The sequence below is a fragment of the Balaenoptera borealis genome (assembly GCF_965194805.1).
Source record: "Balaenoptera borealis genome assembly, chromosome: 4".
NCBI classification, from domain to species: domain Eukaryota; kingdom Metazoa; phylum Chordata; class Mammalia; order Artiodactyla; family Balaenopteridae; genus Balaenoptera; species Balaenoptera borealis.
The window spans coordinates 48,864,945-48,878,780 of NC_138861.1; the positions used below are offsets into that span (position 1 = coordinate 48,864,945).

The 13,836-nt window shown below is 39.4% G+C and overlaps 1 long non-coding RNA gene across 1 annotated transcript; it reads left to right on the forward strand.

The window, feature by feature from the left end:
* Window positions 1–13,048, forward strand: LOC309628315. Its single transcript, XR_014244411.1, has 2 exons — window positions 1–2,047; window positions 2,353–13,048. It is a non-coding gene; the product is annotated as an uncharacterized lncRNA (long non-coding RNA).
* Window positions 13,049–13,836: the final 788 nt, after the last annotated feature.

The following is a 13,836-nucleotide window of genomic DNA, read 5'->3' on the forward strand; positions in this document are numbered from 1 at the left end:
CAGAAGCCATAACAATGAGAAGCCCATGCACTGCAATGAAGAGTAGCCCCTGCTCACTGCAACTAGAGAAAGCCCGTGCGCAGCTACGAAGATCCAATGCAGCCAAAAATAAATAAATAAAATAAATAAATTTAAAAAACCCCCCCAAAACAGAATGCTCTAGTGATTTAAAAATGGTTACTTTTCTTCTCCCCACTGCAAGAAGCACAAGGGGGTCTTTCCTTCATTCTTCACTGTGAGAACTTGGTAGAGGTCCTGATGGTAAAACTCATAAAAGTGTGGGGAACCCGAAGGGAGGCCCCTTGCAATTTTTAACTCTTGGGCTTGTCCACACTGAGCCTCCAGCAATTCTTCAATTACAGTTCAGGTTTTCCTACCCAGCACGGGTTCTCATGGAAGTTTCTGCTCATGGATTTCTGCTCTGGTAAATTGTAATTCTCTGTATGCATTTCTCCAATTTTGGGGGCAGCAGTTTGCCCTTTGACCTCATTTCTTTGATGGATCTCAGAAGAGTTGTTGATTTTCAACTTTTTACCTGTTGTTAGGGTGGATTGCCAACTTCCAAGCTCACTGGTAGGACTGACTGAAAATGAGAAGTCTGCTCAGTGGCATTGCTTTTAGTATTGAAAAATTTGAAACATCCTAAATATCTGTCAATAGGAGAAAGAATAATTTGACTGTGGAACATTCATATAATGGACTACTATAATGCAGCTAAATGAATGCATTGGATTTATATGATTTAAAGTGGCTATGTCACAGAAACATAGAGTAAACAAAGCAAATGCAGAATGATACACAGAAAACAATCCTATATATTGTTTATGAATACATATGTGTGTAATAAAAGTACAGTAATGTAACAGAAAGATACATAGCTTTAGGATAGTGATTTCTTCTGGGATGCAAGGAGTAGATTCACAGAGGAATAAAACAGGGACTTCAGCTATGTGTGTAATATTTTATTTATGAAAAGAACAAAAGATTTAAAGCAAATGCAACAAAAGGTGTTAACACCTGTTAATTATGTGTGACCTTAGGAAAGCTCATTAGCTTCCTAGTACTTTAGTTTTCTTTCTTTGACATAGACACAGTTGTGAGGGTTGAATTGATTATATACATATATTTCTAATACATTAAAATTGTTATAATAAAAATGTAAATAAAAGTTACTATGAAAGATGACTGAAATATTAAGAATTTGGATGAACTTAAAAAATGACATTGTGTGGGTTATTACTGTAACAAGTTCTACCGTATTTGACTCAAATTAGAACAAATATTATCTGTTAGCACTCCTTACTCTAGCTGTTGTTTTATTTGAAAAATGCCACTGATGCTTCTGCTTTTGGTGATATACTGATCAAGGGTAAAATGGACAAACAAAGCATTAGTTTTATTTGTTTTGGAGCAGTCAGAGACTGATTTGGTTTCCATCATCATTTCCTGGGGAATGTGAAAATTTTTGCTGAGCTTCTTTGATTTTTGTCTCCATACTTTAATAACTCACAAGGAGACCTCCTTTTGTGCCCCTAGAATGAAATAAAAATGTTTTCGAGCTCCTAATGGAATTTACTACTGTTCTATTCATTAACAAAATACCAGAAAGCAGCAGGAGAGCCTTCAATGGGGGCAATAGAGGGAACCAGAATCGTCCTAGAATATGCTGCTTGTATGTCTTCTTTGTCCTCTATTGTGGGTGGTGTCTCTGATCTGATTGACACCTTGGTCCATGTTTTCTAAATCACTAGAGCTTCATGGCGTATCAGATTACTGTGACTTTCATTGAGACTGCTTTGAAAAGTACAGTGTTTTCGAACGACTTGGAAACTACCTTCTGTTTAGAAAAATGCTTGTGTTCTGGGTTTCAGTAAGTCTGAGATTATTTTAAAAAGGTAAAGAAGATAAAGTATTACAGGAATCATCTTTCTAGCTTTAAGTGAAAAGAAATCTACACAACCATATGAGCTATGAAAGCCACAGTTCGAAGCTTGAAATTTCTGTTGTGAATATCATGTCTTTGGGACACATGCTTTGTGGCTAAAAGGTTCATATGCGGCTTCCCTGGTGGCACAGTGGTTGAGAATCTGCCTGCCAATGCAGGGGACACGGGTTCGTGCCCTGGTCTGGGAAGATCCCACATGCTGCGGAGCAACTAGGCCCGTGAGCCACAACTACTGAGCCTGCGCGTCTGGAGCCTGTGCTCCGCAACAAGAGAGGCCACGATAGTGAGAGGCCCGCGCACCGCGATGAAGAGTGGCCCCTGCTTGCCGCAACTACAGAAAGCCCTAGCACAGAAACGAAGACCCAACATAGCAATCAATCAATAAACCTTTAAAAAAAAAAAAAAAGGTTCATATGGTTTCTGTAACTATGTAATGCAAAAGTAGGTCTCTTTGACCCAAACTGAGGGAAACTATTGAAGTACGAGTTCCTCTGTGAATTCAATGCTTGTATTAAAATAAGAATAAAGATATTTTACCAATGCTGGTGCAGGCTTTGGGATGAATCAGAAAATTGTCCTCTGTGTCACATATTCTCTATGACTACGTGGAAAAGGCTAGGGAGTCCCAGGTTTACTTTGTAGAATACACAGACAGGCACGCACACATTCATGGCATATACATGCAAATATGCACACACAGATATACCTCATCTCCTTTTTCTTCATAAGAATGAGGTTTTCTCTATACAAATGAAACTTACTAAACTAAGGTGGATGGACCTAGAGTCTGTCATACAGAGTGAAGTAAGTCAGAAAGAGAAAAACAAATACCGTATGCTAACACATATATATGGAATTTTAAAAAATGGTTATGAAGAACCTAGGGGCAGGACAGGAATAAAGACGAAGATGTAGAGAATGGACTTGAGGACACGGGGAGGGGGAAGGGTAAGGTGGGACGAAATGAGAGAGTGGCATGGACATATATACACTACCAAATGTAAAATAGATAGCTAGTGGGAAGCAGCAGCATAGCACAGGGAGATCAGCTCGGTGCTCTGTGACCACCTAGAGGGATGGGATAAGGAGGGTGGGAGGGAGACACAGGAGGGAGGAGATATGGGGATATATGTATATGTATTGCTGATTCACTTTGTTATAAAGCAGAAACTAACACACCATTGTAAAGCAATTATACTCCAATAAAGAAAAAAAAACTTTAATATTTAATATGAATCTGCCTTCTTTAATAAGTATACCAAACACATTTAAACTTTTTCTTGATGATTCATCCATCACTATTAATAATTAAATATGATGTTTTTATTTCTCTGTAATGTTTTGCTTTTATTCCCTCCCCTTGCCCATTACTGAAGCAATACTCATTACAGAAAATCAGAAATACATAGAGGAAAACATCAGTTATTGCATTTATCCAGAGATAACCAATGAAAACTCTTTGTGTATTTTCAAATGCACACTTATAGGCACACATATACTAAAACAAAAAGGAACATACAATAATATCTTTTGTGATCTGCCTTCTTCTCATAGTGATTTGTCATGAATACTTTTTTTCAAATCTGTAGATCTATACCTGAAACATCATTTTAAATGACCACATGATACTCCATTATATGGACTTATTATATTTTATTTCAACAATCCCATATTGTTGAAGTTATATTATTTTCAACATTCTTATATCACAGACAACACTGTATTTCATGTCCATGTGTGTGTTGGTATGTATATGTGTACAGATATATATATTTATACATATCCTTATGATAAATTATTAGAATTACATATTCTTTGAATTTATAGTTCAAAGAATACATACCTTCCTTCAGGAACAGGAGTTGTTTCTCTGAAATGGTTTCTCAGGTTTTTCAGCCTTTAGCCTATTCTTTTGGAAGACTTCTGTCTTCTGGAGACTGGCTAAAAAAAGCCTTCAGCCTGGATCATCCAGGACCAAGCTGCCTCCTTAAGACCAGCTGCTATTGGCTTGAAAGCTGTTTGAATTGAGCCATTGTGCTGTAAATTGTTTGAGCTTTTGAAAATTGTTCTTTACTCTAGAGGAAAAACCTCTAGAAAATGGGATCCCAGTTATCTAGGTATTTTGAGGGCGCTTCTACCCCCAGATGACTCTGGCTGATTTTATGTTTAAAAACCATGTTTCTAAAAAAAAAAAAAAAAAAAAAAAACATGTTTCTTCCTCATGTGCATTTCTAACTAAATGGACCATTAAAGGTCTGGCAAATGGATTCTTTTACTGAGTGGGTATAAATATGTTTTAGTCATAGTCTGTATGTTTTCACACTGGACTGAAGTCTTCGCTTGCAGACAGGCTGCTACTGCTTCTTCTATGGCTAAAGTCCTTTTGGGAAAGATTACCCCTACCTGGAGAACTCCTCTCAAACTTCATGGTAATTGAGGAACCCATTTTACTGGCCCAGTGTTTCAACAAGTCTGTGTTGTTTGGCTCGTTTTACAACACTTTCACTGTGCTTACCACCCTCAAACCTCTGGTTTAGTCAAATGCAGTAATGGCATTATTAAGACTCAATTGGCAAAATTTATAGAGGCCCTGCAAATAATGTGGCCAAAAACATTGCCATTGGTCCCTCTAAATCTCAGATCCACCCCTTTTGGAACTCATAAGCTCTCATCCTTTGAGACAGTCACTGGATGCCTTGACTCCTTCTTCTTTTGACTCACAACTGATGAAAGGAGAGATACTCCAATATTGCAAGGCCTAATTGCTTCTATAACCATGTATTGGTAGAGCAGTCTTTTCACGGTGTGCTATTGTGAGGCAGACCTTAAGCATCACACCTTGCAACCTGGAGATTTCACCTATTGGAAAAGACAACACCCGAAGAACTCTCTTCAGCCTCACTGGAAAGACCCAATTAGGTACTGCTAACCAACTCTTGTGCTGACAAACTCCAAGGAATAGACTCTTGGATCCATGTGACACAGCTAAAAAAAATGTCAAATCCTGTCTGAACCTGCACATTATCTGATAACCTGAAAATAAATATTTCCTGGAATTGAAGTAGACAACATCTGATGAGACAGCATTCCCAGGACATCCTGACCAGGCCTGTTGGGAATTTGTTGCTAAACCTTTTATGTTGATGTAATGCTTCGGATGATCATAAAGTCTATCATCTTGATAAAGATGTAGATAAAAAGTACCTGAGAGTTCTCCCTCCTACTCCTCATTGTTACTTGAGTGTGACATTAATAGGTTTTCAATTTGTGCACTTTCCCTCCAGCGTGAGACACAACAACCAGGAACGGTCTTTCCTGACAATTGAGGGAAAAAGCTTCTGAAACTGGAAAGCCTGACTCTTCATCAGCGATGCTTTCAGAGAAAGATCTTGATCAAAAGAGGGAAATATAACAATTAATAAACAGAAACCTCAGTTAAATACAGTTGGGAGACCAGAAGAAGGAGCGCTCACACTCTGTGATGATAGCAGAGCCCAACAGGAAAAAGAAAGACTCCTTTCCTGGCAAGGACTCAACTAATGAAAAATCGTGGTTGCTTTGTTTACTGTAAGCCTCCCAACTTCATTTTCCTCCTTATAAAAACATTCTCCTTTCCTTGTAGTGCAGGGACTTGTATGTAGCTTGCCATGGTTGCAGACCCGAAATTGCAATTCTCTGCTGATCCCCAATGAACTCATCTTTGCTAGGGAAATAGTCAGAAGTCTATTTGTTTCCGGTCAACAATTCATATTTTAAAGGGAGATGAGGTGATCTCCCTTAAAGGTTTTGTTTTTATTCTCATATAAAATAAACACTTGAACCTCAGAAAATGTTTGGGCATAGAAATTTTGGGGCTGGAAGGCAGATTTTTTCCCCATGGATTAAAATATGCAATACTTGAAAAGACTTAAGCAGACATTCACCAAAGATACGTGAATAGTAACTAAAGACGTGAGAAGGTGCTCCACATCATTAGTCACCTGAGAAATATAAATTAAATCCAAGATGAGATAGTACCACACACCTATTAGAATTGCTAAAACAAAACATAAAAAACAAAAAACCCTGACAAATACCAAGTGATTATAAGAATGTGGAACAACATTGTGCATGGAAATGTAAAAATGATATAGCCACTTGGAAAACTGTTTGACAGTTCTTTTAATATTAAACATACACTTACTACATGACCCTGCAATTCTACTTCTAGATATTTACCTAAGAGAGAAAAAAACTCTGTTTACACAAAAACATATATGCAAATACTTACAGTGGCTTTATCCGTAATTGCCCCAAATGGGAAACAAACTAAATATTCACAACTGATAGATGGATACAAATTGTTGTACATCAGTGCAGTGGAATACTGCTCAGAAATAAAAAAGATGTAAAAAAAGAAATAAAAAAGAGAGTATTGATGCATGTAAGAATATGAATTAGTTTCAAAAGCATTGACTCAATATAACATATGATTTCACTTATAGTTTAGAAAAGGAAAAATTATAGGGACAGAAAACAGATCAGTTGTTGCCAGGGCCTGGGGATGGGATGAGAGGGTCACTTTAAAGTTATACCATGAGGGAATTTTTAGGCTGAGGGAACTGATAAATTTCTTAACAGTGGTTGTGGCTATATGACTGTATGCATTTGTCAAAGCTCATAGAACTGTCCCTAAAAATGAGTTAATTTTACTGTATGTAAATTTAAAAAGTGAATAAAAATTTAGAAACTAAAAAAATTCTATTTTAATAAAAAAAAAGAAAATACCTTGCCAAAGTGTCTGTAGTGGCCATAAAAGTAGACATTGCATACATCCAACACAAAGAGCTTGACCAAAGGGTCAGCTTCTGTGCTTGAAATTCTTTGCTGCATTTGCCAGTGACTGAGCATGGCAGGGATATTAACGCAGGCACATTCCTGGGGGCCATGGGTCTCTCCAATGGCCTCGCTGAACCTTCCTTAGGCTACACCACGGTGTAGGACACTTCCACCCAACCTCCTTTCCTTCTTCACTCAAGACAGAATGCATGGTGGTTATGGCTCTCCCAGCCTCACTGGCTCTCTTCTCAAGGTCTCCCACACAAGCATTTCCCTGAATAAAATCCTTACATATTTAATCTTGTCTTGCCAGCTGCTTTTTGTGGGAACTGAACCAACACAACTTCCAATTTTATGCTCTATAATATGATCACCACAGAGATAAAATGCATAATCACATTTTTAACTTACTTTTACCTAATCACCTCTTTTATACATAATTTATTGACTATAGTATACGTAAAGAAAAACATACAAAATGTAAGTGTACAGGCCTATGAATTTTCACAAAGTGAAAATATTACCCAGATCAAGAATAAGAGCATTACTAGTAATTCAGAAGCACCCCCCACCCCCCCAACTTATGCCCTCTCCCATACTGATTCCATCTCAAAGGTAATCCGTGACCTGAATTCCTAACACCATAGATCTGTTTTGCCTATCTTTTAATTTTAAATAAGTGGCATCACTCAGCATATACTTTTATTTTGGTCTGGTTCCTTTCAATTATTATTATGTTTGTGAGAATCATTCATGATGGTATGTATGTAGGCTAAATATGTAAGGGTACATTGGTGCTTATACTAAATGACCATACACTGCTATGCTTTTGGTGTCCTCTTATCAGAGTTTTGACAATTTTCCTATCTCTCAACTTAGTGGGTTGTTAGCTACCATTTCTGTTGCTATCACTATGCTTATCTCTAACTGCAACTTCTTTTCATCATTTTTTGCCTTAAGTGTGCTATGATTGGAAAATCAATAAAAATGTAAAATAGGTAAAAATTATTTAATAAACTGAAAGGATTTTAGCACGTAGATTTTGTGACTTTTATTTTGGCCATCTAGAAGTTACTTAGAGCCTTTACATTTATATCTAGGGTCTAGTTTTGCTTAAAGTGACTGAGATTGCCAGAAGTGCAAACTCCAGGGAAGAGGGGTATTATTCTGTATCCATATCTCTTTAGATGGTTGAAGGGACTGATGAATTCCCTAGTTCCTTACTTAAATAGGACCTTTTTTTCCATGTTCTATAGGATTATTTCATCTTGAAAGGTAAAGAAAAAGGAAAGTTGGTTTCAACTTCTGTACAGGAATTTTAAACAAAATATTTTGATTATTTCCCTTAAAGTAAGAATTTAGTATAAATCTTATCACTAAGTTTGAGATTAGTTATTGACTCTGATGTGATTTAAAAAGCACAATGACTCTTAGATAATGTTGCACTGGCTTTAAGAAGGCTTTGTTTCTAATATTAGTTGAATTTGGCTCAGCTTAGTAAGTAAGATTATAACCAAATAAATACTATTAACCAAATAAGCCAATATATCATCAGGACCCCACTCCAAAAGTTGGGTTTTAGAAGGATGTAATCCAATAAACATTGAATCTCTGTAGTAATCTAACAGATGGGGCAAAAGGGACTAGTGAAGAGCTAGTCTTCTCTGGTTGACAGGAGCTAGTGGGACTGGCTACATAATTAAATATTTGAGCTCTAGTCATAGCCTGTGGGTGCTGTGGTGACATTACAGATAGTTTCTATTCTATTGTAATTTGTTCATTTCATTTAAGAAATACTAGTGGTAGCTCCCTAAATTGATTTCATTGCTCATTTATATGATTTGAAAAACACTAATTTATATGACAGCAAGATCAATCTTATTCCTTCGATGCTCCTTGAACTAGAGCCTTGGCACTGGGCCCAGCCCAGCCCAGTCATGGTCTAGTGGTTATCAATCCTCAATTCCATCAGCTATACATCCAGACAATAGAAGGCTCAGACTTTGAGAATATTTTCACCCTGGATCACAGATGGGAAAATGAGATGATGTGTAATTAGTGCTGCATCTGTCTTTGTTCACAAAGCTCTATTTATTAGTCTGCTTTCTACTTTTAAAGTGGTAAATGTAGGGACTTCCCTGGTGGCGCAGTGGTTGAGAATCTGCCTGCCAATGCAGGGGGACACGGGTTTGAGCCCTGGTCTGGGAAGATACCATATGCCGCAGAGCAACTAAGCCTGTGCACCACAACTATTGAGCCTGTGCTCTAGAGCTCGCGAACCACAACTACCGAGCCCACGCACCACAGCTACTGAAGCCCGCGAGCCTAGAGCCCAAGCTCTGCAACAAGAGAAGCCACCGCAGTGAGAAGCCCGCGCACCGCAACGAAAGAGTAGCCCCCACTCACCACAACTAGAGAAAGCCCGCGTGCAACAACGAAGACCCAAGGCAGCCAAAAAAAAAAAAAAAAGGTGGTTGAAATGATGTTGTGGTGCTTCTGTGCTTAAGCAACAGGAGGCCATGAGTTTTTGTTCTTATCTTCTTGAAACTCCTTGACTTCCATGTGAAGAAGGCTTCTTGAGAATGAGAGACCAGGTAGAGAGAGGCCCTATAGCCCATACCAATCACCAGACATGGGAGGAAGGCCATGCTAGCCCAACCAGCCCAGTTGCTATAGACCAAATTTTGTGTCCCTCCTGCCCAATTCATATGTTAAATCCCAGTACACAATATAGTATAATGGTATTTGGAGGTGGGCCTTTAGGAGGTGATTAGGTTGTGAGGATGGAACCTTCATGAATGGGATTGGTGCCCTGGTTCCAGAGAGATCCCTTGTCTCTTCTGCTGTGTGAGGACACAGAAGACAGCCCATCCATGAATCAGGAAGTAAGTTCTCACCAGATACCATATCTGCAGGTGTCCTGATCTTGGACTTCCAGACTCCAGAACTAGGAGAAATGTATGTTGTTCAAGTCACCCAGCCTATGATGTTTTGTTATAGCAGCTCAGATAAACTAAGACTCCAGTCAAACCTGTCTATTCCTGTAGCTGTAGAGTAATTCCATGTGAGACCGGTGAAGAATCACCCAGCTGAACCCAGCACAAACTGTTGACCCACAGAAACATAAACAAAAAACGTTGTGTGTTATTTTAAGCTACTCTGATTTGGAATAGTTTATGAGACAGGTTAGATAAATGATAGATTTGTCATGAGTGTTCAGTAAATGGCCATAAACCCTCGCCTCTTGAGGGCAGGGTAAATTTAATTTTGAAGTACAATTTCAAAGGTAATCCTTTTAAAGCACTGAGATTTATTTCTTAGGATTAGGTGGACAACATTTTAGAAAGTTATTTGGCTTATTATTGCTCTCTCTTTGTGTTTATCTCATTTCCAAATCACTATACATATACACCCAAAACAAAACTATTTAAGACAAAATTGAGTTTGTTGAAAGTTTGTAAATCAGGAGGAATCTTTACCTTTGATTAATGAGGGTCCCTTACATAGAACTACATGTTGGATAAGTGAGACACAAATATCATAGCTAGTACTTGGGGGTAGGTCTGTATTGCACAGTGCAAAGGACCTGTGGATGAGCAATTTTTAAATTTCTCTTTATGAGAAAACAATAAGATAGATAATTTCTTTCTTTGAGCCTGATAGGGGATTATGACTCTAATTTGTCAAAATGGAGCAAACTAAATTTTGCAAGTGCATATTGTTTTTTCAAAAGGTTTGCAGAGTATGAGTAATAGTTAGCACTTATTGAACATTTAATGTGTCAGGCATGTTCTAAGCATTTTTAAAAGGAATTTATAATTACACCTCAGTTTCCTTCTCTGTAACAAAAGGTCAATAGTAGTAGATATGGATGAGGAAGCTTAGGTGCAGTGACTTGGTTTGGGTTCCCTGGGAGCAGAACCTAAGGTGGGGATTCTTATGCAAGTGATTTATTATGGGAACACTCTCAGGAGAAAGGGAGTGACGGAATCAGGATAGGAGAAGGGAAAAAAGCTAAGCCAGAATATGCTCTCAGCTGAAGTCTAGCTTCAACCTGATCCTATGGGGAGTTCTAGAGTATTAGTTGCACCAAAAGGTTAGTCCTACCTTGAGGAAAGGAGTCCAGCCTTTTGTATTCCTGTATTAGGCAGTTATTAGCTGTGGATTGGCTGCAGCTGAGGTTTCTGGAGTACCTAACATCCTATGGGGGAGGAGCTCCTGTTGCTAAAGGACAATTCTCTCGGGAAAGGGGCAAATGTGAGCCAGTAAGAGCAATTACAAGAGCTGAGGGCTGGGGGCACCAATGGAGTAAAGGGATCTGGGTGGGCATCAACAGTCCTCCCCTTGCAGTGATGAAATCCACTTGCTTCCCACATTAAGCTCACTCTGTGCAAGTGTTGCTTCCCTGGGATTCTGGTTGGTCACAATTTCTGGAAAACCTAAGAGGAGGATTAGTAGGAAAAACTACAGCCCCTGTTGCTACAGTAGATCCTGAGATCATAACTTTCACTCATTATCTTCTGCTTTTACCTTCCATTCCATCTTCTCTCCCTGCTGGTTAGCACTTCTCCAGTTCTAATAGCCTGCGTGCTAGAGTGATCAAGACTCTCAGTCCTGGAAAGTCTAGGCCCCTAATTACCATGTCTTTATCAGACCAAAGTTCCTGAATTTATGCATTTAGAGTTGAAACTGGCACAGGAATACTAAGAGATATCAATTATGATTGATATCTGAGTATCAATCATAATTCTACTGCCCCCACTATGTAGCAATAGTCCTTTATCCTCCTGATGACCAGAGTTATTATCTCTGCCAGTATATTAACTTCCTTTTGCTAGTCTACCAGAACAAGGAATACAAAGTGACCAGACAGCCACTATAGCTTTAAGTTCAGTGGGACTCAATGTACCTCCTGGTGGGAGTGAGTACTTACTGAGAGTCAGGATATCTAGACCCACGGGTCCTAAAGATTCAAGGATAGGAAGCAAAAATTCCTCAAGTGTGTTCCTGGAATGATGATCATGAGCAGGAAAACTCCCACTTCTACTCCTTTGTTCCCATATATTCTACCTTTTGGAGACACAGCATCAAATAAAGGATATTGGTTTAATGAGTATATTACGTCCTAAAGGATAGTGTTCTGTCTTCACAGGGTGTCATCTCCAAACTGGCCCTTAGCTGTATCTTCAAGAAGCCATTTCACGGTTCTATCAGCTCAGCAGCTTTGGGTGGTGAGGTGTGTGTTAGACCAGTGGATTTTATTATCATGGGCTTACTACTAAACCTCCTTTGCTAAAAATTGGGTCCCTTGATCTGTTATCAAACAATGTTATGAGGGATCTCAACCCATATTGGGAATATTTGTCAATCCTGATCAAAATAAAGCATTGCCCTTTTATCCATGTCACATCAATAGGCTGGTTGGTGTCTATGAGGGATGGTTCTGTATTGGAGGCTTAGATTTGTCTCTGCTGCTAACATACTGGACAGTCCACAGTGATAGCAGCTAGATCAGCTTTGGTTAGAAGGAGGCTCTGATCAACAGCTAAGCAATTTGCCTCACACAGACTATGTGTATTCTTACACTGGTCACTCCTCTCTCCATGCAAAACGGATGGCCAGATGTACTGCCTAGAGCTCTACCTACTGGGGGCATTTCCTCTCACTGCTCTCTTTTAGAATCAACTTGAGTAACACTGTACACTAGCAACTGTCTCTGATCAGCTTGCACCAACATACTGAGCTGACCCATCTGTGAATTAAGTTTAGTTTTTGTTCTTCACTAGCTGGTCATGGGGAAACCTACCCCCACTCAAGCCCCAGTTAGGTCCTAAGTGTGAGCTGAGGGAGAAGTCTTGGAACAACAGTGGTGAATGACATGGGAATCTGGGCCACATGTTTGTGCAGCTTTCTTGTGCCCTCAGAACCAGATAGATACATCACTTCCATTTTACAAGTATTTTCAGAACTGGTTATCTGGAAGCAGACTTTAGGAAAAAGTTGGGGTGCAAGATGTTTTTAAAGAATCTGCATTTGGGACTTCCCTGGTGGTCCAGTGGCTAAGATTCTGCACTCCCAGTGCAGGGGGCCTGGGTTTGATCCCTGGTCAGGGAACTAGATCTCACATGCCGCAACTAAGAGTTTGCATGCTGCAACTAAAAGATCCCGCATGCTGCTACTAAAGATCTCATGTGCCGCAGTGAAGATCCTGCATGCCACAACTAAAAGCTGGCATAGCCAAATAAATAAATAAATAAATAAATAAATAAAATAGTTAAAAAAAAATTGTGTTTGTGAAACGAAGTGGAAGGAAGCAAGACTCGGCAGAGGAGGAAGTCAAACTTCCACGCAGTCCACCAAGGCCTGGGCTGACCTGGTTGGGAGCTCTGCAACAAACGGTGTCATTGGGGTGTCCTGCAACAGGCTGCCAGAGCCAGGCCTTGTCTCCCTTGTCTGTCGCAGTCACTAGGTGTGGGCACTGAGAATGGTATAACCTTGGGTTGAGTGTCTCTCTGCTGCTGAGGCAGACCCTGAAGGAGCAGATAGTTGGAAGTTGTCTGTACTTCCTACTGTTGGTTGGCAAGTCTTCCTTTGAGGGGCTCCATATCTGTCTCAGCCAGCCTAACCTAATGACCCAATGGGATAGGTCTGACCGTATCCAGCTCATCATCTGCAGTTACGACTTCATGTCCCATGATCAGATGCTCAGACTCCACCAGAGCTCAGGAACATGCCAGAAACTGTTTGTAAAAGGTGCCTAATTCTATGCTACAGATGATATACTCTTACTCTAGAAGCCCAAGGCTCTGTGCTGCAATTCCCCTAGGGGGGCTTGCCACAAATTCTGCTTGGTGTCTTTCTTTACCAAAGATACCTCTACTGCCACAAGATTTGCTAGGTTATCTGGCCCAAACTGAAGAACTGCTTATACCACAGCTTGGACCTTCAATAAAAACCTTTTTATTTTTTATGTTTTACTCTGGGATCAACTCTAATCTAGCAGTCTCTCTTATCACCCAATAAATGGGTTGGTGCTATATTCCAAACAAAATATGCTACATTAAAATTCCAAA